Source organism: Callospermophilus lateralis, chromosome 12 (genome assembly GCF_048772815.1).
Source record: "Callospermophilus lateralis isolate mCalLat2 chromosome 12, mCalLat2.hap1, whole genome shotgun sequence".
Classification (NCBI taxonomy): Eukaryota; Metazoa; Chordata; class Mammalia; order Rodentia; family Sciuridae; genus Callospermophilus; species Callospermophilus lateralis.
The window spans coordinates 3,248,851-3,272,482 of record NC_135316.1 but is presented as its reverse complement, the minus strand read 5'-3'; positions in this window follow the sequence as shown (position 1 = coordinate 3,272,482).

The window sequence follows — 23,632 nt, the reverse complement described above, 5'->3', positions numbered from 1 at the left end:
TTGTTGTCAGGAGCTTGAGCTTCCTTGGTAGTGAGACCATCAAAGCTGGGCCTGCATTTATGTAACCTGGAGTGCTGAATTCTCTCTTTGTAGGTAAACTGCGGTTACTGGGGGCTAAGTGTCTCCCCGTGTGGACTGTGAAGCCATTTGGTCATCCTACAATTTTCGTGATGTTTCTTGCTGCTACACTCGAAGTTTGGTATTTGCTTCACGAAATGCAAGGAGTTCAACAGGGACACAGTGCTGGAGGAAGTTCTGTCACGTGTGGTGGGACAGGGTCTGCAGGAGAATGCACCAACCAGGCTTCTGTCCAACATAACTTGCCCCCTTGAACATAGCAACCTGATTCTGAACATTGCCCTGAAACCTATACATATAACAAGATGCCTTTACATATAAGGGTCCGCTGGCTGTACCCTGTCAGTCACAAGGCATTTGGAAGCCAGTGACAGATCCACATGGCCTCACCACACATGTTTTATTACACACCTTCACACCAATGCTCTAGGCCCACTAATGAGCAGGCTCCAACTTACTGGCATCAATGTTCTACACAATTTTCATGAAACCCAGTCAGTCAACGCACTGTCTGGTACACTGATGATCAGACACAGGACATCCAAAAGTTTTCCAGTGCCACCTGGTCATTGGAATTTCAAAAATTTTATGCTATTTATCAAGCCATTTGTGGAGGATGAAGTTGGAGGCTCTGTGGGTTTCAATTCATTCAGGAACCATTAAATGGTGAGGAAGCTCATTTCAATAAAATCTGAGGAGAACCCTCACTGTCAAGGATTCCCAAATAGTGGCCCAAAGATCACATGAGTCCAGGCCCATTGAGGTCTAAAAGGTGAGGTCCATGTGTGTTTTGACTCTCAACTGTGGCTGCAAAGTCTTTTAGAATAAAATCATGTGATATCCTGGCTGAGATTCCCAGTGCTCTGGGGAAAGCCACCCTATGCCTAGCTCTCAGGTTCCAAGGGCAACTCTCATGCATGTCTAGTAAAATCCAAACACAGTTCATGAAAATACTTCTCTGTGATCAGTTCCAGAATTCAGTCTCTAAGGGGAATCACACCAGAGTTCAAGCCCAGGTGGACCCAGTCATCTCTTCCAAGCACCACACAAATTACCACAATTCAAAACAAAACGCTCCCACATGGCCCTTATCTTCTTCCATATAGACATTCATCATAACCTCTGGATGGAGGTTTCCATGAGGGGCGCAGCACAAGACAGTGTCCAAAATAACCTACCTTGCCCCTCATGTGCCTAAAGTCAGTGTGGCCTGGGAATCCTGACTGTGAAACAGGAGTGATCAAATAGGCCTGCCGTTAATACTGCTTGGCTTCTCCAATTTGAGGCCTACTGACTTTAGGGTTTAGATTCTTTATTTAAATTAGGGTCATTAAAATATCCAAGCACCTATGGGCTAGCCTCTGCAGGGTTTTGAAGAACTCATTTGACCCAAAGGATCCCTATTCTCACTTGATGGATGTCAGGAACCTTAGAGAGGAAGGCGAGAGTCTTCATACACAATGCCTGCTTTTTTGGCCCCTTTGGTTTTGGATGCACACATGGGATCTTTCTTTTCTTTTTTTTTTAAATATGCTCTTTTTATTTATTTTTTTAACTAATTTTTATTGTAGGTTGTACAAAACATTACATAGTTCTTGATATATCATATTTCACACTTTGATTCAAGTGGTATATGAGCTCCCATTTTACCCCATATACAGATTGCAGAATGACATCAGTTGCAGAACCATTGATTTACATATTGCCATTCTGGTGTCTGTTGTATTCTGCTGCCTTTCCTATCCTCTAGAGGGGGGGATCTTTCTTTAGATCCATCAGGTGCTGAGAATTTAAGCCACAGCCTCACACAGGGCAAAGAGGCTGATTCAGACACATCCCTTTCCAAAGCAATTAAGCAAAGAGCCACAGGTGTTGCCTTTTCATTTTCATTTGAAAACTCTTTTCTTCAGCCTTCACAAAGGGGTGGCCTGAGGCAAAGAACTTCCTGACATTCAGGGAAACAGAACAATAGGTAAGCAAAAGGCCCAAAGCAGGGTTTCTCCAATGAGATTTAATGGTCACATTGATATCTGATTTTTCTGAGATGCTCACCATTTCCTTGAGCTATCCAGTTCATGGTCATGGCACAGAGCTTGGAGGTGGTACATACCTTAGAAACAAAACCCTGAGCCTATTCTGGAGAGGGGACAGAAGTCCAGAAGAAAACTGGAACTAAGGAATATTGCAGGTGTTACCCATCTTTAAGGAAATCTGAAGTCCATTCATAAATTGGGCAGCATGAATGCTGGGAAGCTTTCTACTAGACAGGACATATCCATTGATGCATTCTCTTTTCTAATGTCTACAACCACGGACACAGTGTGATAAACAGACATAGAAACACTCGCCTTGTCAAATGACTTACTAGAAATAGTTCATTCCACACCAAAAAAAGCGCCTTGCCTACCTATTCTCAGAACATGAGACTAAACCCAAACCCACACCCACACGCACAAAGGCACCTCATTCAAGCAAGAATTTCTGTCATTATCTGGAGTGTCCTCTGACTGGTGGGTCCTACTATGTTCCCCTGAAGTGGCCTGACCTGTCTCAGATCTGGTCTCCTTGGCCAACTCTGTGAAGGTGTCAGGACCCAGAGGTGAACTTTCTCAGGAAAGGTCCCTCTTCAGAGCTTTCCTGGCATTTGGCCATCCTCAAATCAGCAGGTACCAAGAAAGATTGACTCTGTCCTTGGTAAATCCAAACAAGTGAGACCACTGGGACTGGGTCTGGGACTGGCTCTGGGTGCCTGGCTTCATGAATCGCAAGTTCAGAGATTTCCATCACCAAGGAAGTGAGGTGAGGTCACTTCTTTCAGGAACTGAATGAGGTCTCTGCCTTGGCAATCACTTTGTCCTACTACTGGCTTCCAAGTGTCACAGGAGAAGGAGGCTGCCCCTACTTCCTGTGACACTTTCACAAGTTAGAATGGTATATCAACCATAGGCACCCGGGAACAGCTACCCACACAGGCCTGGTTTGGTCCATCTTCTCTACGTTAAGATGTGAGAGGCTGATTCAGACAGAACCCTTCATCCTGACCAGGTTGTTTACCATTGAACATGACTTTTGCTCTCTCAGTCCTTCATAGCTGCCTACATCTTCTCCAGTGAACATTTCTGCATGGAATTTTGAGGTTCTCAGCAGGTGGAAGATCCCCTACGTTCCTGTATTGTAAGACCAACTTTGTTTCTCCTCTCTGTAAATTTAGAATGAGGGAACAGTGTATGGCTAGGGTTAATAACATGTTTGATTTGTGTAGAAATCATTCTGCTGGATGAATAATGGTATTGGAAACCTGCAATATTTATAAGAATATATATTTGAAATATAAGTATGAAAACATAAATCTAGTTAAGATTTGAAGCCAGGAAGGGCATTGGGCCCTTGATTGAGATATTTAGCTTTGAATTACATTCTGCATTGTGGTCTCAGATAAATCTATACACAATGGAATAAAACCGTGTACCTCAGATGCCTGAATGTCGAAGAGAACATCCAGTCAAAAAGGGATAGTTGGTAGGATTAGGAAGATAGTAAGTTTAGGAAGAAGAGTGAGTCTTCGAGTTGGACCAATAGTTCTTTAACAATCGGGTTTCGGTTAGAGAGTGATTGCAAATGTCAGCACTTGTGAAAAATCAGTCACAATGATGAACTGGGGAAAATATGTAGTAAAGCAGATATCAATATCGACATTAGGAAATCAGTCAAAGTATAAAGTGAGTGATAAGATTAGACATTTTCAACAGGGTTGAGGTTGAATATATAATCTTAGGAAGAAACAAATATGTAGTCCCCAACAAGATTGACACGTGGGAGCATTAGGCATCCTGGACATGGACGTTTTTAGTAATATATATTCACTTTCAATTTAGGCTTTGGTACAATCATAAGTGTGACCTTTGCATTTTTGTCCAGAATATTACTATGGTAAAATGTATATGTAGATCAGGTGATATGAGCATTTCTTCCACCACTTTGGGGAGCAATATTTTAAAAACCTATAAATTAGTATTGGGATACAAATAGGTGTACCCTGTGTCGATGAATATAGAGATGATGCATGAATAGACCATACTGTGAATAAATAATATAACTGGATCCAACTTTACAAATTGGAATTGGAATATATTGATATCTGAAAATATACAGGAAATCTTATATTGATATTGGTATACATACATTCATTAACCAGTTATTCGTCTAATGGTAATATTAGGGTTACGGTTTATCATGACGAGGTTGTGAGAGTTTTGCTTCAATAGTGATTATGGAAATCGAAAATAATGTGTTTGTAAAGAAGCCTCATGAAAAGACCAGTCAAGAAACCTGGAGGAATACATGTGTTTGGAAGCAGGAAGTGATTGAAAGTGAAACAAGTGTTTTTAATTTTGAAATTTTGGGTGAAATATTTATCCTAGGATGTGCATAAACTGAAGAAATAGTACAGTACCAGTGTTGAATAAAATGAACGTCAAAATACACATCATGTCCCATAAGAATCTATTTGCATTGATTTTAATCTGGGTAAGGTACTGTAGAAATATTAGGATTTGTATGCACCTCTCACTGAAGTTAGTTTTCAGTACTAGGAAACAAATAAGTATTTCAGGTGGATGAATATTTCTGAGAATAATCGTGTGCAAAGTTGATTACAAATCCACATACATGAATATGAATGTATTTAGGGAGTGAATAATGAAACACTTATATTTCATATTTTGAAAAAACTGGAGAGTGTGTATATAGATATATATATATATATATATATATATATATATATATATATATATATATATATATATATATACAAAACACACACGGACAATATATATGCCAATCGAAATTCATGGTGAAATATATATCGTCCACAGATTCAAAAATATTAATTTTACTGAACATGGATTTGTGAATAATGTTGTTCAACTAGGAAGGTCACCCATAGGTTGAATTTTAAGATCCAATAGCGTTTAGGAGGAGTGATCTCTTCTCATAATTTGTATCTGCCAAGTCAGCCACCTCACAAAAATGTACATGTGATACCAGGTAGGATTCTATATGTGCATATAAAAATACATGTGCTGAATAGGCTACAGAGAAATGGATACAGGAATTCACATTTTTATTAACTTTAAAAACACTTGGAGAACTATTTCAATTATAAATTAACTAGATTTATAACACCTACCCTACATAATGCAAAGGCAAGTCCAACTATACACAATGCCTCTTCTTAACTGTTAGTATTTCTATCCTGTTTGGGTTATTTTTCTCCATCATATTAGGAATTGTAGTCAGAGTCTAGTAGGGGATGCATTTGTGTCAGGGATTCAGTATATTGAATGGAAAATTGGAAAATGAATCCAATGTGTATGCAAATATGTGCTACACAAAAATCTTCCCACTTTAATCCACAAGAATGCCTTGACATTACCTTTGCCCCAAGTAAGACACAATTAGAGGAGAAGAGATAAAAAATCTGTGAATTCATATCTGGAGTGGAATACGCTCAGGAGTTCCCAACCTTGGAGGTGATAGAGCAGTTTCCAAAAGGAAGGGATATTGTAAACATGCCCCAAATATGGGGCTCTGCTGGCCTAAAGACTTTTTGAGAAACTGCCTCTGAGATTGGGCACCTGAAATATATGTTGTTGTCAGAAGCTTTAGCTTCCTTTGTAGTGAGCCCATCAAAGATGGGACTGCATCTATGTGACCTGGAGGACATGGTTTCTTATTTTCCAATGAACCTGAGGCAGCAGTGCTGAATTCTCACTTTGTAGGTAAACTGTGGCGACTGGGTCTAAGTTTCACCCCGTGTGGACCGTGAAGCCATTTGGTCCTCTTCCACTTTCCGTGGTGGTTCTTGCTCCTGCACTGGGACTTTGGTATTTGCTTCATGGAATACAACGAGTTCAACAAGGACAAACAGTGCTGGAGAGAGTACTGTCATGTTCGGTTGGTCAGGGTCTGCAGGAGAATGCACCAACCAGGCTTCTTTTCCACATAGCTTGCACGCTTGATCATATCAACCTGATTCTGAACATTGCCCTGAAACCTCTCCATATATCTAGATGCCTTTACAAATAAGGGTCTGCTGGCTGCACCATGTCCTTCACAAGCCATTTGGAACCCAATGGCAGAACCACATGGACCCACCACAGATGTTTTATCACACACCTGCCCACCACTGCTCTAGGCCCACTACTCAGTAGGCTCCAACTTACTGGCATCTTTGTTCTACATTATTTTTATGAAACCCAGTCAATCAAGGCACTCTCTGGTATACTCATGATCAGCAATTGTAAACCCAAAGATTCTCCAGTTCCACCTGGTCATGGGAATTTCAAAAATTTCATGGTATTAATCTAGCTATTTTTCAAGATTGAAGTTGGAGGCACTGTGGGTTTCAAGAACCATTAAATGTTGAGGAAGCCCATTTCAATAAAACTCTGGAGAACTCCCAAAGATTGGCCAAAGGTCAGATATAGCCAGGCCCTTTGAGGTCCACAAAGTGATGTCCATGTGTGTTTTGACTCTCAACTGTGGCTACCAAGTCTTTAAGAATAATATCATGGGATATCTTGGCTGATATTCCCAGTGCTCTGTGGAAAGCCAACCTCGGCCTTCATCTCAGTTTATAAGGGTGACTCTCATGCATGGCCTCTTAAAATCCCAACACAATTCATGGCAATACTTCTCTGAGGTCACTTCCAGAACTCAGTCTCTATGGGGATTTACACCAGACTTCAAGCCCAGGTGGACCCAGTCATCTCTTCCAACCTTCACACAAATGACCACAATTAATACCAAAACACTCCCACATGGCCCTCATCTTCTTCCATAAAGGCACTCATTACATCATCTGACTGGAGGTTTCCATGAGGTGCACAGCCAAAGACAGTGTCCAAGATAAGCTCTCTTGCCCCTCATTTGCCTAAAATCAGGTTGGCTTGGACAGCCTTCTTTTGTACCAGGAGTAATCTGTAAGGGTAAAATAAATTGAAATTAAAGTGTAAAATTTAAAGTTTAAAAGACCGGTTGTTTTAAGGTTTCTAAGCAACAAGGCATGAGTTAAAATGTAAAGCACCAGGTATTATTAAGTACCTATGCTACATGCAAAACCTGAAATTTCTGTAGCTTGTAGGACAATTCCCGACTGCCCAGTAAATATTCCCCCTGACCGCCTGGTTGTTTAATAACCTAGAACCCTGTGTGGCCTGGCACTTAGGCATCGCAGGGCCTAAACCAATCAGTTTGAATGTGTACCCCGCTTTAGAACTGACCTATCATTCCCTCCTGACGAGTTCCTGCCAATGAATGTTCTAATCATGTTTAGGAATTGTTGTTTGATTTTTTCCACTGTGTATGATGATTTCTTAAAGGGGACTGTGATATATGTAAAGTCCCGCCCTCCCCAAAAAGTGTACTTAAGCACTGCTCAACCCCTGCTCAGGGCTCTGGACTGCTCTCCCTTCTTGAGTGAGCACGGAGCCCCAGCATGCTGAATTGGATCCTCAATTAATGCCTTTTGCTGTTGCATGAGCATCGGTCTCTTGGTGGTCTCTTCCTCAGACGTTCGCTGGACACTTACATTTGGTTCGTTGGCTGGAAATCATGCAGCGCAGGACAAGGAGACACCAACGGACCCCTCTGGGGGTAAATAAGGCGCCTCTTTCCATTTTTCCTTGCGATCGCTCAGAGCTTTTTGTTCAGGTTCCGTTTTTCCGTTTTCGGTTTTGGTTGGCAGAGTGGCTGCCAGTGGAGAGCGTAAGTTCCCCCTGGCGGTAGTGGACAAACGTGTCCTAAAGCCACAGGCCACGTCCTTGCAAGGGATGCCTTGTAGGACTCGGGGAGGGACAGATGTGCCCTCATTAGGTGAGGAGGGACAGAAGTGCCCCCTTTAGGTGAGGAGGGACTGATGAGCCCTCATTAGGTGACTCTGCTGCCAATCCATCAGGTCTTGCTGGTTACATTTTTCTCTCAGGTTGAATTCACTGTCTGTCTTTGTGGTCTAACCCATCAGGTTTTGCCAGTTACTAGGTTCTAATCTTTACTTCTGAACTCGTGTTAAATGTTAACTGTGTGTCCGTGTTTTTGTCACGTTTGTATTGTCCTTGTCTCTGTTTGAGTAACTCTCATTATGGGACAAAGCCATTCCATGCCTCTGTGCTTGAAGCCTTTCCTTGTCCCTGCCTCCAATCCGACCCCTTCACCCATGATCCTATTACTCAAACCTTCTGCTCCTCCCCCTCTTCCCTCCATTCTCCCTGAGTCACAAGATTGTATATCTTGGGGTTGTGAACAAACGGGAGCTGCATGATGGTCTTTGTGTGTCTTTTTGTCTGTGTTTCTGTTAAATGTGATGGCATTGTTTGGACCGATGTAGAGTCCAGAGTTCCAACCTGCCTTACATGTGTGGAAGTTACTTTAGCTAAATTTTAAACTAATGCTTCTCCTTTGAGGGACCAAAAGTCAATAGAACCACCAGCTTTTCCTTGGTAGTGAGAACATCAAAGCTGGGTCTGCATTTATGTGACCTGGAGGACATTGTTTCTTATTTACCAATGGACATGAGGCAGCAGTGCTGAATTCTCTCTTTCTGGGTCAACTGTGGGCAGTGGGGGCTAAGTGTCTCCCCGTGTGGACTGTGAAGCCATTTGGTCACCCTTCAATTTTCGTGATGTTTCTTGCTGCTACACTGCAAGTTCGGTATTTGCTTCACAAAATGCAAGGAGTTATTCTGGGACACAGTGCTGGAGGGAGTTCTGTCATGTGTGGTGGGACAGGCTCTGCAGGAGAATGCACCAACCAGGCTTCTGTCCAACATAACTTGCCCCCTTGAACATAGCAACCTGATTCTGGACATTTCCCTGAAACTTATCCATATAACAAGATGCCTTTACATATAAGGTTCTGCTGGCTGCACCATGTCAGTCACAAGATATTTGGAAGCCAATGGCAGATCCACATGAAACCACCACAGATGTTTTATCTCACACCTGCCCACCTTTGCCATAGGCCCACACTCAGCAGGCTCCAACTTACTGGCATCTATGTTCTACACCATTTGCGTAAAACCCAGTCAATCAAGGTTCTGTCTGGTACACTCATGATAACCAACAGGATATCCAATGGTTCTCCATTGCCACATGGTCATGGGAATTTCAAAAATTTTATGGCATTTATCAAACCCATTTTTCAAGGATGAAGTTGGAGGTGCTGAGGGTTTCATTTAATTTAGTGACCGTTAAATGTTGAGGAAGTTCATTTCCATGAAAGCTCTGGAGGACTCTCACAGGCAAGGCTTCCCAAAGTGTGGCCAAAAGGTCACATGAAGCCAGGCCCATTGAGGTTTACAATGTGAAGTCCACGTGTGTTTTCACTCTCAACTATGGCTGCCAAGTCGTTCAGAATAAAATCATGTGATATCCTGGCTGAGATTCCCAGTGCTCTGTAGAAAGCCACCCTGGGACTAGATCTCAGGTTCCAAGGGTGACTCTCATGCGTGGCCTCCTAATATCCCAACAGAATTCATAGCAACACTTCTCTGATGTAAGCTCCAGAACTCAGTCTCTATTGGGAATCACACTAGAGTTCAAGGCCAGGAGGACCCAGTCATCTCTTCCTACCAAAATGCAAATGACCACAATTAAAAACAAAACACTCCCACTTGGCCCTCATCTTCTTACATATAGACACTCATCATAACCTCTGACTGGAGGTTTCCATTAGGGGCACAGCCCAAGACAGTGTCCAAAATAAGCTCCCTTGCCCCTCATTTGCCTAAAGTCAGGGTGGCATGGACACCCTTCCTGTGAACCTGGCGTGATCAAATAGGCCTGCCATTAATACTGCTCTGCTTCACAAATTTGAGGCTATTGACTGTGGGTTTTAGATTCTTTATGTGAATTGGAGTTATCAGAAAACCCAAGCACATATGGGCTAGCCTCTGCAGGGCTTTGAAGAACTCAATTGACCCAAAGGATCACTATTCTCACTTGACGGAGGTCAGGAACCTTACAGAGGAAGGCGAGAGACTTCATCCACAATGACTGCTCTTCTGGCCAGTTTGGTTTTGAATGCACAAAGGGGATCATTCTTTAGATCCATCAGGTGGTGAGAATCAAAGTCACAGTCTCACATAGGGCCAAGAGGTTGAATCTGACACATCCCTTTCCAAAGCAATTAAGCAAAGAGCCACAGGTGATGCCCATACATTTCCATTTGAATACCGTTTTCTTCAGGCTTCACAAAGGGGTGGCCTGAGACAAAGACATTCCTGACTCTCAGGGCAACAGAACAATTGGTAAGCAAAAGGCCCAAAGCAGGGTTTCACCACTGAGACATTCTTGGTTACACTGATATCTCAGTTTTCTGAGATGCCCCACATTCCCTTCAGCTATCAAGTACATGGCCTTGTCACAGAGCTTGGAGGTGGTACATATCTTGGACACAAAACCATGAGCCTATCCTGGAGTATAAGCAGAATTCAGGAAAAAAAAAGAAACGTAGGAAGATCGCAGGTGTTGTCCATCCGTCAGGCAAGCTGCAGTGCATTCTTACATTGGGCAGTATGAATGCTGGGAAACTTTCTACTCGACAGGACTCATCCATTGATGCATTCTCTTTTCTAATATCTACAACAACGGATAGAGTGGGATACACAGACATCGAAACATTCGCCTCATCAAACGACTTACTAGAAACAGTTCACTCCAAACCAAACAAACCGCCTTTCCTACCTATTCTCAGAACGTGAGACAAAACCACAAACCCACACTCATTCCCACAAAGACACCTTCTTCCCCCCAGTATGTCTGTGACTATCTGGAGTGTCCTCTGACTGGTGTTCCATACTATGTTTCCCTGAAATCGCTTGTTCTGTCTCAGATCTGGTCTCAATGGCCAACTCTGTGAAGTTGTCAGGAGCCAGTGGTGAGCCACTACCTGCTTTCTCAGGAAAGGCTTCTCTTCAGAGCTTTCCTGACATTTGGCCCTCCTCACATCACTAGGTACGAAGAAAGACTGACTCTGTCCTTGGTAAATCCAAACAAGTGAGACCACTGGGACTGGGACTGGGACTGGCGCTGGGTGCCTGGCTTCCTGGATCCCAATGTCAGAGAGTTCCATCACCAAGGAAGTGAAGTCAGGTCACCTGCATACCACTGCTCTAGACCCACTCCTCAAAATACATGTAGAACTATTTTAATTAAAAATTAACTAGTTTTTTAACACCTGCCCTTTATTATCCAAAAGGCAAGTCTAACTATACAACATGCCTCGTCTGAACTCCTTATATTTCAACTCTGTTTGGGTTATTTTTCTTCATCATTTTAGGATTAGTAGTCAGAGTCTAGTGGGGTATGGGTTAGTGTCAGCGATTTAATATTTCAAAGGGAAATGGGAAAATGAATCCAATGTGTATTCAAATATGTGCTACACAAAAATCTTCCAACACTCATTCAGAACAATTCCTTGACATTACCTTCGCTATACGAAAGAAACAATTAGAGGTGAAGAGTAAGAAAATCTGTAAATACATATCTGGACTGGAAAATGCTCAAGAGTTCACAAACTTGGATGTGGTAGAGGAGATTCCAAAAGTAAGGGACAGTGTAAAAACTCCACAACCACGGAGCTCTGCTGGCCTAAAGACTTTTGGAGAAACTGCCTCTGAGATTGGGAACTTGAAATATATGTTGTTTTCAGGAGCTTTAGCTTCCTTTGTAGTGAGACCATCAAAGCTGGGTCTGCATCTATGTGACCTGTAGGACATGGATTCTTATATTCTAATGAATATGAGGCAGCAGTGCTGAATTCTCTCTTTGTAGGTAACTGTTGCCACTGGGTGCTAAGTGTCTCCCCATGTGGACTGCGAGGCAATTTGGTCATACTGCACATTTCGTGGTGTTTTCTGCTGCTGAACTGGCAGTTTGGTAATTCCTTCATGAAATACAAGGAGTTCAACTGGGAAACAGTGCTTCAGGGAGCTTTGTCACGTGTGGTGGGTCAGGGTCTGCAGGAGAATTCAACAACCAGACTTCTATTTCCCATTGTTTGCCCCCTTGACCATAGCAACCTGATTCTGAACATTGACCTGGATCCTCTCCATATAACAAGACGCCTTTAAATACTAGGGTCGGCTGGCTGCACCCTGTCAGTCACAAGCCATTTAGAAGCCAATGGCAGATCCACAAGAAAACAAAACAGATATTCTATCACACACCTGCACACAACTGCTCTTGTCCCACTACTCAGCAGGCTCCATCTTACAGGCATCTCTGTTCTACACCATTTTCATGAAACCCAGTAAATCAAGGCACTGTTTGGTACACTCATGATCAGCAACAGGAGATCCAAAAGTTCTCCAGTGCCTCCTGGTCATGGGAATTTTAAAAAATTAATGGTATTTATCTAGCCATTGTTCAAGGATGAAGTTGGAGGCACTGTGGGTTTCAATTCATTCAGAAACCATTAAATGTGGAGGAAGCTCATTTCAATGAAAGCTCTGGAGAACACTCACAGGCAAGTCTTCCCAAAGAGTGGCCAAATGTCACATTAAGCCAGACCCATTGAGGTCTACAATGTGAGGTCCATGTATCTTTTGACTCTCAAATATGGCTGCCAAGTCTTTCAGAATAAAATCATGTGATACCCTGGCTGAGATTCCCAGTGTTCTGTGGAAAGCCACCCTGAGACTAGATCTCAGTTTCCATGAGCGATTTTCATCAATGGCCTCTTAATATCCCAACACAATTCATGGCAATACTTTTCTGAGGTAAGTTTCAGAACTCAGTCTCTATCGGAAATCACAACAGAGTTCAAGCCCAGGTGGACCCAGTCTTCTCTTTCTACCACCACACAAATGACCACAATTAAAACCAAAACACTCACACTTGGCCCTCATCTTCTTACATATAGACACTCATCATAACTTCTGGCTGGAGTTTTCCATGAGGGGCGCAGCCCAAGACAGTGTCGAAAATAATCCCCCTTGCCCCTCATTTGCCTAAAGTCATAGTGGCCTGGACATCCTACCTGTGAATCAGGTGTGATAAAATAGGCCTGCCATTAATACTGCTCTGCTTCTTCAATTTAAGTCATACTGACTGTCAGGTACAGATTCTTTATGTGATTTGGAGTCATGAGAAAACCCAAGCTCCTTTGCAGTGGTTTGAAGAACTCATTTGAAAGAAAGGATCCCAATTCTCAATTGATGGAGGTCAAGAATCTAAAAGAGGAAGGCAAGAGGCTTCATTCACAATGACTGATCTTTATCACATTTCTGTTGTAGATGCATACATGGGATGTTTCTTTATATCTATCTCGTGCTGAGAATGTAAGCCACAACCTCACACAGGGCCAAGAGGCTGATTCAGACACATCCCTTTCCAAAATTATTTAGCAAAGATCCACATATAATGCCCATTTATTTCCATTTGAAAATTGTTTTCTTCATGCTTCAAAAAGTTTGGCCAGAGGCAAAGACCTTCCTGACATTCAGGGCAACAGAACCAGAGGTAAGCAAATGGCCCAAAGCAGGGTTTCTCCAATGAGACATTCCTGGTCACACTGATATCTGAGTTTTCTGAGATCCTCCTATTTTCTTCAGCTATCCAGTACATGGTCATGTCACAGAGCTTGGGGGTGGTACATATCTTGGACACAAAACCATGAGTGTATTCTGGAGGGTGGCCAGAATTCAGGAAGAAAACAGGAACTTAGGAAGATAGTAGGTGTTGCCCATCTATAAGGCAAGCAGCAGTCCATTCTTAAATTGGGCAGTATGAATGCTGGGAAGCTTTCTACTAGACAGGTCAATCCACTGATGCAATCTCTTTTCTAATTTCTTCAACAACGGACAGAGTGTGATACACAGACATAGAATAACTCGCCTTGTCAAACCTTCCCTCAAGTAGGTCTGTTATTATCCAGAGTGTCCTCTGACTGGTGGGCCATATTATGTTCCACCAAAATGGCCTGTCCTTTTTTAGATCTGGTCTCCTTGGCCAACCCTGTGAAGTTCACAGGAGCCAGCTTTGAGCCACTACCTGCTTTCTCAGAAAAGGCCCCTCTTCAGAGCTCTCCTTGCCTTTGGCCATCCTCACATCAGTAGGTACCAGGAAAGACTGACTTTGTCCTTTGTAAATCCAAAAAAGTTAGCCCACTGGGACAGGAACTGGGACTGGCTCTGGGTGCCTGGCTTCCTGTATCACAAGTTCAGAGAGTTTCATCACCAAGAAGTGAGGTGAGGTCACATTCTTCAGGAACTGAATGAGGTCACTGCCTTGGCAACCACTTTGTCCTAACAGTTGCTTCCAAGGGTCCCATGAGTTGGAAGCTGCCCCTAATTCCTGTGACAATTTCACAAGTTAGAATGGTATATCAACCATAGGCACCCAGTAAAATCTCTCCAGACATGCCAGGTTTGGTCCATCTTCTCTGCATTAAGAAGATAGAGGCTCATTCAGACTCATCCCTTCATCATGAGCAAGTTGTTTGCCATGGAAGATAACTATTGCTCTCTCATGTCCTTCATAGCTGCCTACATGTTCTCCAGGGATTATTTCTGCGTGGAGCCTTGAGGTTCTCAGCAGGTGAAAGATCCCCTACATTCCTGTATTGTAAGACCAACTCTGTCCCTGCTCTTCATTAAAGTTAGTTTGAGGGAACAGTGTGTGTTTAGGGTTAAAAACAGATTCGATTTGCGTTAGGAATCATTCTGAGGGGTGAATAATGGTATTGGGAACCTGCAATATTTATAAGAATATATATGAGAAATATAAGTATGTAAACATAAATCTAGGTAAGATTTGAAGCTCACAATGGCATTGGACCCTTGATTGGGATACTTAGCTTTGAATTATGTTCTGCACAGATGTCTCAGATAAATCGATATACAATGGCATAGGACCTTGTCCCTTGGATGATGGAATGTCGAAGAGAACATCAAGTCAAAAAGGGATAGTCAGTAGGATTCGGAAGATAGTCGGTAGGGTTTGGAAGAAGAGTGAGTATAGGATGTGGACCAAAGTTCTTTACCAATAGCGTTTCGGTAGAGAGTGAATGTAAATGTCAGAACATGTGAAGGGTCAGTCACAATGAAGAACTGGGGAAAATATGTAGGAAAGCAGATATCAATAGAAACATTAGAAATTCAGGAAAAATATAAATTGAGTGATATGATTAGACATTTTCAACAGGATTGAGGTTGAATATATAATCTCAGGAAGAAGCAAATGTGTAGTCACAATAGGATTGACATATGAGAGCATTAAGCATCATGTACATGGATGTTTTTAGTAATGAATGCTAACTTTCCATTGAGTTTTCGTACAATCATAAGTGTGAACTTTGCTTTTTGTTTCCACAACATTACTGTGATAAAATACATATGTAGAACAGGTGACATGAGTATTTCTTCCACCATTTCTGCGAGCAATATATTGAAGACATATAAATTAGTATTGGGGGTACAAATAGGTGTACCCTGTGTCTATGTATATAGAGAAAATGCATGAATAGACCATGTTGTGAATAAATAATATAACTTTTTTCACGTATATAATGGATTAAATTGATATCTGAAAATATATAAGAAATCTTATAATGATATACAATCATTGATTCCAACCAGTTGTACATCTAATGATAATATTTGAGTTATTGTTTATCATGAAGGGTGTGTGAGTTTTGCTTCAAAAGTGATTATGGAAATCGAAAACAATGTGTTTGGAAAGAAGTCTCATGAAAAGTCCAGTCAAGAAACATGAAAGAATACATGTGTTCTGAAGCAGGAAGTGATTGAAAGTGAAACAAATGCTTATAAATTTGTAAAGTTGTGGATGAAATATATATCCTTTGACAGGCATAAACTGATAAAATATAAATGTACCAGTGTTGAATAAAAATGATCGTCAAAATACATATCATGTCCCATAGGAATCTACTTGCATTGATGTCAAACTGGGTAAGTTACTGTAGAAATATCAGCATTTGTATGCACCATTCACTAAACTTAGTTTCCAGTACTTGAAACAAATATGTATTTCAGGTGAATGAATTTTTTTGAGAATAATCTTTTGAAAATTTTATTATAAATTAACATATATGAACATGAATGAATATAGGGAGTGTATTAAGCCACATATATTTCATATTTTGAAAAATCTGGGGAATATATATATATATATATATATATATATATATATATACACACACACACACACACACAGAAATTAAAATGTAGCAATATATATGTCAATCGAAATTCATCTTGAAATATATATCATCCACAGATGCAAAAATATTTATTTATTTTACTGAACATGGATTTATGTATAATACTGTTTAACTATGAAGCTCACACATAGTTTGAATTTTCAGTTCCAACAGCATTTTAGAGGAGTGATCTATTCTCACAATTTGTATCTGCCAAATCAGCCACCTCACATAAATATATGTGTGATACCATGTAGGATGCTATATGTGCATATAAAAATACATGTGCTTTATATGCTACAGAGAAAGGGAGACGGGAATTCACATGTTTGTTAACTTTTAAAACACATGGATAAATACTTCATTTAAAAATTGACTAGATTTATAACACCTACACTTTATCATGCAAAAAGAATGTCCAACTATAACATGACTCCTCTGAACTACTTTTATTTCATTCCTGTTTGGTTGATTTTTCTCCATCATACTAGAATTAGTAGTAAGAGTCTAGTAGGGTATGGGTTAGTTTCAGGAATTCAGTATTTCGAATGGAAAATGGGAAAATGAATCCAATGTTTATGCAAATATGTGCTATACAAAAATCTTCCCACTCTCATTCAGAACATTGCCTTGATATTACCTTTCCTCCAAGTAAGACACAATGAGAGTAGAAGAGTTAGAAAATCTGTGAATACTCATCTGGAATGTAAAATGCTCAGGGTTTCACAACCTTGGAGGTGGTAGAGGAGTTTCCAAAAGTAAGGGACAGGGTAAACAATGCACAAACATGGAGCTCTGCTGGCCTAAAGTCTTCTGGAGAAACTGCCTCTGAGGTTGGCACTTGAAGTATATGTTGTTGTCAAGAGCTTTAGCTTTCTTTCTAGTAATAAAATAAAAGCTTTGTCTGCATCTATGTTACCAGGAGGACATGGTTTCTTATTTTCCAATGAACATGAGGCAGCAGTGCTGAATTCTGTCTTTGTAGGTAAAGAGTTGCCACTGGAGGTAATTGTCTCTCTGTGTGGACTGTGAAGCCATTTTGTCATCCTCCACTTTTCATGGTGTTTCTTGCTGCTGCACTGGAGTTTGCTATTTGCTGCACGAAATACAATGAGTTAAACTGGGATATATAGCTGGAGGGAGTTCTGTCACGTGTGGTGGGTCAGGGTCTGCGAGAGAATGCACCAACCAGGCTTCTATCGCACATAGCTTGCCCCCTTGACCATAGCAACCTGATTCTGAATATTGTCCTGAAACCTCTTCATATAACAAGATGCCTTTACGTACAAGTGTCTGCTGGCTTCACCATGTCAGTCACAAGTCATTTGGAAGCCAATGTCAGATCCACATGAACCCACCACAGATGTTTAATTACACACCTCCCCACCACTGCTCTAGCCCCACTACCCAGCATGCTCCAACTTACTGGAATCTATGTTCTACACCATCAAGGCACTGTCTAGTACACTCTTGATCAGCAACAGGACATCCAAAGGTTCTCCAGTGCCACCTGGTCATGGGAAATTCAAAAATTTCATGGTATTTATCTAGCCATTGTTCAAAGATGAAGTTGGAGGCACCTTGGTTTTCAATTCATTCAGGAACCATTAAATTTTGAGGAAGCTCATTTCAATGAAAGCTCTGGAAAACTTTCACAGGCAAGGCTTCCCAAAAAGTGGACAAAAGGTCAAATGAAGCCAGGCTCATTTAGGTCTACATTGTGAGGATTATGTGAGTTTTGACTCTCAACTATGGCTGCCAAGTCTTTCAGAATAAAATTATGGAATATCCTGGCTGAGATTTCCAGTGCTCTGTGCAACGCCACCCTGGGCAAAGATCTCAGGTTCCAAGGGTGAATACCATGCATGGCCTCTTAAAATAACAACACAATTCATGGCAATACTTCTCTGAGGTCAGTTCCAGAACTCAGTCTCTAACTGGAATCACACCAGATTTAAAGCCCAGGTGGACCCAGTCATCTGTTCCAACCGCCACACAAAAGACCACAATTAAAACCAAAACATTCCCACATGGCCCTCCTCTTCTTCCATATAGACACTCCTCATAACCTCTGTCTGTAGGTTTTCATGTGGAGCACAGCCCAAGGTTGTGTCCAAAATAAGCTCCCTTGCCTCTCATATGCCTAAAGTCAGGGTGGCCTGGACACCCTTCCTGTGAACCGGGAGTGATCAAATAGACCCGCCTTTAACACTACTCTGCTTCTCTAATTTGAGGCCTACTGAATGTCAGGTATAGATTTTTTATGCAATTTGGAGTCATGAGAAAACCCAAGCACATCTGCAGAGCCTTGAAGTACTTATTTGACCCAAAGGATCCCTATTCTCACTTGATGGAGGTTAGGAACCTAACAGAGGAAGTCAAGAGTCTTCATCCAGAATGACTGCTTTTTTTGCCATTTTGATTTTGGATCCACACATGGGATCTTTCTTTAAATCCATCAGGTGCTGAGAATCTAAGCCACAGCCTCACACAGGGCCAAAAGGCAGAATCAGACACATCCCTTTCCAAAGCAATTAAGCAAAGAACCACAGGTGATGCCCATTTATTTCCATTTGAAAACTTTTTTCTTCAGGCTTCACAAAGGTGTGGCCTGAGGCCAAGACCTTCCTGACATTCAGGGCAACAGAAGAATAGGTAAGCAAAAGGCCCAAAGCAGGGTTTCTCCGCTGAGACTTTCTAGGGAACACTGATATCTGAGTTTTCTGAGATACTCGCCATTCCCATCAGCTATACAGTATATGGACATGTCACAGAGCTTAGAGGTGGTACATATCTTGGACACAAAACCATGAGCATATTCTGGAGAGTGGCCAGAATTCAGGAAGAAAACAGGAACTTAGGAAGTTGGCAGGAGTTCCCCATCCACAAGGCAAGGTGCAGTCCATTCATAAATTGCACAGGATGAATTCTGGGAAGCTCTCTAGTAGACAGGACACATCCGTTGATGCATTCTCTTTTCTACTGTCTACAACCATGGACACAGTGGGATATATAGACACCGAGAAGCTCACCTTGTCAAAGGACTTACTAGAAACAGTCCACTCCAAACAAACAAACCAACTTTCCTACCTATTCTCACAACATGAGACAAAACCACAAACACACGCTCACACCCACAAAGGCACCTCCTTGCCCCAAGTAGGTCTGTAACTATCCGGAGTGTCCTCTGACTTGTGGGCCATACTATGTTGCCCAAAAATGGCGTGTCCTGTCTCAGATCTGGTCTCTTTGGCCAACTCTGTGAAGTTGTGAGGAGCCCGTGGTGAGAAACTACCTGCTTTCTCTGGAAAGGCCAGTCTTCGGAGTTTCCAGGCATTTGGCTGTCCTCACATCAGTGGGTACCAAGAAAGACTGACTCTGTCTTGTTAAATCCAAACAAGTGAGCCCACTGGGACATGGACTGGGTTTGACTCTGTGTGCCTGGTTTCCTGGATCCCAAGATCACAGACTTTCATCACCAAAAATGTAAGGTGACGTCACTTCCTTCAAGAACTGAATGAACTCACTGCCTTGGAAACCACTTTGTTTTAACAGTTGCTTCCAAGGGTCCCATGAGATGGAGGCTGCCGCTACTTGCTGTGACTCATTCATAAGTTAGAATGATATATCAACCATAGGCACCGGAGAACAGCTCTCTACACAGGCATGGTTTGGTCCATCTTCTTTACATTAGAAAGAGAGAGGCTAATTCAGACACATCCCTTCATCCTGACCAGGTTGTTTGCCATGGAAGATGACTTTTGCTCTCTCAGGACCTTCATAGCTGCCTACATCTTCTCCAGGGATCATATCAGCATGGACCTTTTAGGTTCTCAGCAGGTGGAAGATCGCCTATACTACTGTTTTGTAAGACCAACTCTGTCCCTACTCTTCTGTAAAATTAGATTGAGGGAAAAGTGTGTTGTTAGGGTTAATAACATGTTCGATTTCGGTTAGGAATCATTCTGTGGAATGAATGTTTGTATTGGAAACCTGCAACATTTATAAGAATATATAGGTGAAATATAAGTATGAAAACAGAAATCTAGGTAAGTTTTGAAGCCCAGAAGGGCATTGGGCCCTTGATTGGGATACTTACCATTGAATTATGCCCTGCACAGTTGTCTCAGTTAAATCGATATACAATGGCATAGGTCCTTGTACCTTGGATGATTGAATGTTGAAGAGAACATGCAGCCAAAAAGGGATAGTCAGTAGGATTAGGAAAATAATCGGTAGGTTTAGATAAAAGAGTGAGGATGCGATTTGGAACAAAAGTTCTTTAGCAATAGGGTTTCGGTTACAGAGTGAATGTAAATGTCAGCACATGTGAAGAGTCAGTCACAATGATGAACTTGTAAAATATGTAGGAAAGCAATAATTTGAAGACGTATAAATTAATTGGAGGTACAAATAGGTGTACCCTGTGTCTATGAATATAGAGATAATGCATGAATAGACCATACTGTGAATAAATAATATAACTGGTTCCAACTTTAAATAATAGGTTGAATTGATTTTTGAAAATATACAGGAAACCTAATATTGATATACAATCATTCATTCCAAACAGTTACACATCTAATCGTGATATTAGATTTATGGTTTATCATGAAAAGTGTGTGAGTTTTGATTCAAAAGTGATTATGAAATAAAAAAAAAATTGTTTGTAGAGAAGTCTCATGAAAAGACCAGTCAAGAAACCGGGAGGAATACATGTGTTCTGAAGCAGGAAGTGATTAAAAGTGAAACAAATGCCTATGAAGTTGTGAACTTGTGGATTAAATATATATCCTATGATGTGCAAAAACTGCAGAAATAATGCACCAGTGTTGAATATAAATGAACGTCAAAATACACATCATGTCCCATCGAAATCTACTTGCATTGATGTTAAATTGGTTCAGTTACTGTAGAATTATTAGGATTTGTATGCACCATTCACTGAAGTGAGTTGTCAGTAGAAGGAAACAAATATGTATTTCAGGTGGATGAATATTTCTGAGAATAATCTTGTGAAAAATTGATTATATTTCCTCATACATAAACATGAATGAATGTATGAATGTAGAGAGTGTATATAAGACACATATATTTCATTTTTTGATAAATCAGGAGAGTATATATATATATATATATATATATATATATATATATACACACAAGCACACACAAAACACACACACAGATATTAAAAAGGAGCAATATATATGCCAATCGAAATTTATAACAATATATAACATCTACTGATGCAAAAATATATACTTTACTGAACATGGAATTATGTATAATGTTGTTCTACTAGGAAGCTCACCAATAGGTTGAATTTTCATTTCCAACAGCGTTTAGGAGGGGTGATCTCTTCATACAATTTATATCTGCCGAGTCAACGACCTCACAAAAATGTACGTGTGATACCAGGTAGGATTCAATATGTACATATAAAAATACATGTGCTGAATAGGCTACAGAGAAAGGGAGGCAGGAATTCACATATTTTATTGTTTTAAAAACACATGGAAAACTATTTCAAATAAAAATTGCCTAGATTTATAATACCTACCATTTATAATGCAAAAGTCAAGTCCAAAAATACATTATGAATCCTCTGACCTGCTTGTATTTCTGTTCTGTTTGGGTTATTTTTCTCCATCATATAAGGATTAGTAGTCAGAGTCTAGTAGGGCATGTGTTAGTGTCAGGGACTCAGTATATCGAATGGAAAATAGGAAAAAGAATCCAATGTCTATCAAATATGTGCTACACAAAATGTTTTCCCTCTGTCATCCAGAACAATGCCTTGATATTAGCTTTGCACCAAGTAAGACATAATTAGAGGAGAAGAGTTAGAAAATCTGTGAATATATAACTGGAATGGAAAATGCTCAGGAGTTCACAACCTTGGAGGTGGTAGAGGAGTTTCCAAAGGTAAGGGACAGGTTAAAAACTCCACAAATATGGAGCTCTGCTGGCCTAAAGACTTCTTGATAAACTGCCTCTGAGGTTAGGCACTTGAAATATATGTTGTTTTCAGGAGCTTTAGCTTCCTTTGTCGTGAGACCATCAAAGCTGGGTCTGATTCTATGTGACCTGGAGGACATGGTTTCTTATTTTCTAATGAACATGAGGCAGCAGTGCTGAATTCTCTCTTTTAAGTAAACTGTGTCCAGTGCGTGCTAAGTCTCTCCCCATCTGAACTGGGAAGCCATTTTGTCATCCTCCACTTTTCATGGTTTTTCTTGCTGCTGAATTGGTAGTTTGGTATTTGTTTCACAAAATACAAGGAGTTCAAAAGGGACACAGTGCTGGATGGAATTCTGCCACATGTGGTGGGTCAGGGTCTGCAGGAGAATGCAACAACCAGGCTTCTATCCCACATAGCTTTCCCCCTTGTCTATAGCAACATGATTCTTAACATTGCCATGAAACCTCTGCATATAACAAGATGCCTTTACATATAAGGGTCTGCTGGCCTCACCATGTCAGTCACAAGCCATTTGGAAGCCAATGGAAAATCCACATGGCCACATCAGAGATGTATTATCACACACATACACACCACTGCTCTAGGCACACTACTCAGCAGGCTCCAAATTACTGGCATCTCCGTTCTACATCATTTTCATGAAACACAGTCAATCAAGGCACTGTCTAGTATACTCATGATCAACAACAGGACATCCATAGGTTCACCAGTTCTACCTGGTCATGGGAATTTCAAAAATTTCATGGTATTTATGAAGCCATTTTACATGGATGAAGTTGGAGGCACGGTGGGTTTCAATTCATTAAGGAACTATTAAATGGTGAGGACGGACATTTCAATGAAAGCTGTGGAGAACTCACAAAGGTAAGTCTTCCCAAAGAGGGGCTAAAAGTCACAGGAAGCCAGGCCCATTGAGGTCTACAATGAAAGGTACATGTGTGTTTTGACTCTCAACTATTGCTGCCAAGTCTTTCAAAATAAAATAATGTGATATCCTGGCTGAGATTCCCAGTGCTCGATGGAAAGCCACACTGGGCCTAGATATCCGTTTCCAAGGTCGACTCACTTGCATGGCCTCCAAAAATTGCAACACAATTAATGGCAAGACTTCTCTGAGGTCAGTTCCAGTACTCAGACTCTAAGGGGGATCGCACCAGAGTTCAAGCGCGGGTGGACACAGTCATCTCTTCCAACCACCACACAAATGACCACAATTAAACCCCAAACACTCCCACATGGCCCTCAATTTCTTCCATATATACACTCATCATAACCTCTGGCTGGAGTTTTCCATGAGGGGCGAATCCCAAGACAGTGTCCAAAATAAGATCTCTTGCTACTCATTTG